The sequence below is a fragment of the Diadema antillarum genome, unplaced genomic scaffold, assembly GCF_040938485.1.
Source record: "Diadema antillarum isolate AM-2024a unplaced genomic scaffold, OU_Dant_1.0 seq00000203_RagTag, whole genome shotgun sequence".
Classification (NCBI taxonomy): Eukaryota; Metazoa; Echinodermata; class Echinoidea; order Diadematoida; family Diadematidae; genus Diadema; species Diadema antillarum.
The window spans coordinates 1,951,701-1,956,942 of record NW_027271262.1 but is presented as its reverse complement, the minus strand read 5'-3'; positions in this window follow the sequence as shown (position 1 = coordinate 1,956,942).

Here is a 5,242-nt window from a genome sequence, read left to right as displayed (position 1 = left end):
CGGCAGTAGTGCAGTGCAGTGTTGCAGCGCAGCGCAATGGCGTCACAGAGAGGTCACTTCGTGATTTGTATGCAAATAAGGGCATGTCGGGGGTGTGTCATGAGCGTCCAATGACCGTGCACTTACGGGCAAGCCAACTGTGACGTAGTAAATAGGCGTACCACAGAGTTCTGTGACTGGTACATGTACTAGTAACACGGAAGTACAAAAGTGTACATCGTAAAGTCGGTGGGGGTTCACGACCATACGCTAGGGTCACTGCACTATTTATTCGATTCTTGCTTTTCACTTTACTTCTTGGAAGGATCGCTGTTCAACATAAACAAAATGGTATTACTACCAATGGAGGACTGCATACATCATACAGTGTCATTACTATCAAAGAGTTAATGTTGCCTTTATGGCGCATGATTCTTCTGGAATCTCACTCATATCTAGATCAAGTGGAAAGTCAGATTTGGCAGTTATGACTCATTTCCACATCCCCGGGTGATTCATTTCATTATTTCTCACTGGTGTTGCTGAACCTGTTTATCACAGCTTGTGTTTGATCCTGTTATATCCCTTTTCATCCATATTATGTAACAGTAGGGCGAGATCAACCTTTGTTGTTGTTGCACTCTTCTACCACATTTTGCACAAATTAATTTATAGCACTTTCCAATTTTAATAGTGATACAAAATGCAATTACATGTAGAAAACTGTTTTTCAAACGAGCTCTGAAAATATGTACAAGTTGCATATTTTCTTGTGCCTACAGAACCAGAATTACTCATTGAATGTATCTCACCAAACAACTTTGATGAATCAGTTCTGTCAAGGATGAATACTTCTGTCTAGGATCGCTGGATCTGTGGTGCCTTTTTGTTCATTGTGTTGTCTTCCTGTCACGTTAGTCTCGTCTTACTTTATCTTTTAGTTTCCCTTTATTAGTTTCATTGTTGTTCCAGTCTCGTTTCATGTTCATTCACATGTCTGTATGTATGTGTGTCTGTTTGTTACTCTGTCTTCTTAGTGGGCTTCCAGACCTTTTTTCAGCCCTTTTGTTTTTTTCCTTTTTGCATCAACTTATTTTTTCTATCAACATTCTGTACTTGAGGGGCCCACATTCTACAAGCTTTGTCTTTTTAGTTGGTCCCTCCATTTTTCAAAGTTTGGGTAATGCTATTTCAATTTCATCACTTCAGTTTTCATGACAACATATAATTACTACAAGGTTCCACAATTATTTTATACTCTTCTCAGTTTACTTTGTTTTGCTTATGAAACCTTATTCTTTGTTTTGTTGACAAAGAAAGTGAAATGTCTATTTTTTTTAATGAAATAAAATTTGATTTAAAAATTGACAAATTGAATCACCAAAATCCATATCATTTGTGTATGTGTGTGTGTGTTAGTGCATTTCATTGTGTGTGTGTGTGTTTAAATTTTGCAAAAAGATATAGATATATATCTTATTTTGATGTTTATTTTCCCTCCAAAGTCAGCAGTTCTCCTGAGGCTTTATTTCATTTTAACTCAGTCCCATCCTCTTTATAAAAAAGTTATACTTTATTTTCTAAGACACGAATTGTAGTCTTGACAAGACTGAATTTCTCATGCCATCAAATTCCACAATCCACTCATAATGAATAGAAGCACTCAAGCCACACATTTTTCCCCTTCTATGCATGTATTGTTTTATGCATGTTGTTGCATCACTAGCTCCAGTGGCCTCTACAATTCTGCAATAAAATGTTGAATTGATTGCATATATCCATAATGAAAACATACATATCCAGACAGTAAATGTGCATACCGGTAACCTAGCAAATTCGAATACACGCCTCCTATACATATTTATCCAATATTTTTATGTATAATTATCATCACAATCATGACTGCTTCCATCCAGCACATCCTTTCACATATTTCATTGCTTACATAAATACCTAACTTCCAGAGCATTGAATTCTTTTGAAAAATCACGAGAAACAGTTGCTTGATTATAACAACATATTTCACCCATCAATTTACGAAAAATATATCACATAACATCCTCTACTACAAATTCAATAGACTTACACATTCACACTCAGGACACATCTAAAATAAAAGAAAGAATAATAAAAGCAAAAATATATGAAACTGAGAATTAGATTTCAATATAACATGGATGTCATCAAATTTGATTACATAGATTTCTCGAAGACACAGCACAATAAAAATCCAATTTTAGCTCAGAGACATGCACAGCTTGGAGAAGTACTGTGTGGTCATGACGTAACAATAATAGAACATCATGAAACAATAAGACATTTATTTCTGGTATGCAACTCATGCCTTCAAACCTGATCATTTAGCCTCCGCCTGGTAAGAGCAAGGTGTATTCAATGTTCGCATAAACCTTTGCCTCAGAGAACGACGTGTTGCAGACCCTGTGTATACTGTATCTATCATAATATGACAACTATCTGTTCATCTACTGTAAAAGTGGAAAGTTTCGCAGAGTGGACATTTTTGTGCATTTCGTGAAACCAGAAACTAGTGCAAAAATAAAAGCACACGAATGTTTTTGCTTCCAACATGTTCCAAATAATTATTCTTCAATTCCGCGGAATCAAAACAATGCAAAATTCATCTCCCCCGGTCAAGCACAAAAAATTACTCACATGAAAATAACCACTTTCATAGTATCCTGCAGTAGTCAACCTGCTCTCATGAATGATAAGTTTAAATACAGAGTAAAAGCACAAGAGGATGCGGTTTTCACCTTTGCACATCATAATCCATATTCACAATGGCATTATCCCAAACATGAAATCTTTTGAAATGTTCCACACAATAAGAGGGACAAAGAGAAAAACAGACATAGTAGCATCGCCATTTCTTGCACCAACATGACATATCCCTTTGTACCATTTTCTTAGAAGCCTGCCTGGAATGTTACGAGTGATGTATCTTTTCCAACCAGTAGCATCTCAACAATTGTTTTCTTTATCAGGTTTCACAATTCTGCATACTCTATGTTAAGAGAGAGAAAGAAATGCGCAGGTTCAAGAGAACTATTAATCATGGGTGAATAAAAAACATCTAACACATAATAGGCATCAATCACGACTCCTGGCACATTTACAAAAGTTGATTGTACAAAGCACTGACACAAATATGAATGTCAATCTTGGTTGGATCTGACTTGGTGCATAGCTGACTATGAATTGAATACAAGAAACATTTTATGTACAGGCCAACCCTAGCTTCAAAGTGAACATTGGTAAAAGGAGAATTTTCCAGAATGGAATTTACAACATACATGTACAGTAATTTTAAAAACACTGACAAGATTTTGTTAGCATAGTGAGGACTGTACCAATTAAAATGTCATAATTTCCCTCACTTACTCTGTCCTTATAATGAGATTAAAAGAACAGGCATAAAATGCTTGACTTCCCATTACACCCTTCGAGAATGCAAATCCAGGTGCGAAACTTGTACATATTACATGTACAAAAATACCAAAAATATGGGCTGCACGTAGCAACTCGACACACACATAACAGAGAGGTAACACTAACAGTACATTGAATGTAAGTTTCGCATCTGTAGCATGCAGTATAGAGAGTACTGTAGCAGGAAAGGGGGGGGGGGGGTAAAATTTACTACTGACAACAACACAACCAGAGAAGGTCTGGGGAAGGTCTAATGTGTGAAGTCTCTCCCTTCACTCGCATACTTCTCTGTCTGAGATCGATCGATAAAGAATGATGATCGAAGTAAAACTGCTGCGGCCACATTATTAATCTTATATACAGAGAACTATGACCCCATTCAAGCCTTCACTTATTTCTCTACTGAGCACACTTAAGTTCTTCAACTCCTCCTCATTATCAACTCAACAAGCGCCAGTGCTTACCATGATGGATCTTACATGTGAGTTTATACTCACTGCAATTACTGCGTATTGTAACTGTAGTGCTGTAACACAATGACAGTCTCCAGCATGTGTGGCTGAGACATGCATGCTTTCTAACCAGACTTCACTTAACGTACAACATTCAGCGAAATAAGATGCTTTAGTGATACACTGGAGCACAACTGTATTTATCAAGATATGCTGTCTTCTCTTTTTTTTTTCACTAAAAATATCCATACTTTCCATAGGGAGTTGGACACATACAGCTCAAACAAAGGCAGAGAAGGAAATTCATTACTTCATATTTATTTACAAACAGTTTCTTTGGCACAAGTTAATATGTTATCTGTGCATGAGGTTTTACTCAATCATCATCACAGTAACCCTACACGAAGATGGGTAGTACTTGGGTACTTGGTACATTCATATCCACCAGTTTTTGTACATTGTTCAATAAATAATTCATATTATGTACACAGCAATCACTACCTTCCACTAAACTATATACACAATATACACAGATTGCACTCTTATGCAAAATAAATACTTTGTGAGATGTACTGACAGGGACGAGATTGTGTCTTTTGAGGGTTAAACACAGATTTCACGAAGGGTATCATCCTCTGCTTATAGTCACGTATTTCCACTTTTATTTTTTCTCCCCCAGACAAGAACATGTATGATTTGGTAAACTTTTTCCTCGCTTTTCATTATATATGTGTATTCATGTTTCTTTTTCTTTGGTAAATGATTAAACAGTTTCTATGCTGACTCCTGGCAGAGAGTGAAAAACAGCTCAAGAGGTTGGTTATGCAGGTGATATGAACATATCCTTGATCATTACAATTAGGTACTTTCTGAATGGCTGTCTACATTCATCTTATCCAGCAAATCATGGATAATAAATTGGTATTCTCTTTAAATCAGCACATTCAATCTCTGTGTGTATCCTATAATTTATCCTAGTTCCAGTGTATCTTCTTTATTGCTTGGTGCTGTCAGCAGCCTGATTACCTCGGCCAAGAGGGTTATGTTTCTGCAGGCATCGGTTTGTTTGTTTGTCTGTGTGTCTGCAAAATAACTCAAAAAGTTATGAACGGACCGGATTTGGATGAAACTTTCTGGGAAAGTTGATGATGACATACAGAATAGATCATTAAATTTTGGTAATGATCTGATTACCATCTGGATCCAGAATTTTTTGTCAACTTAACCCTAACTTACCTGGGCTATTTAGCGAGCTTGAATTCCTGGGGGGGGGGGGGGCATTATGGCCCCCCCTTCAGATCTCGGCCGTTGATCGCGCGATCGCCGCAAAATTTTGCATGAACATTAAGCCGGATGTAGTC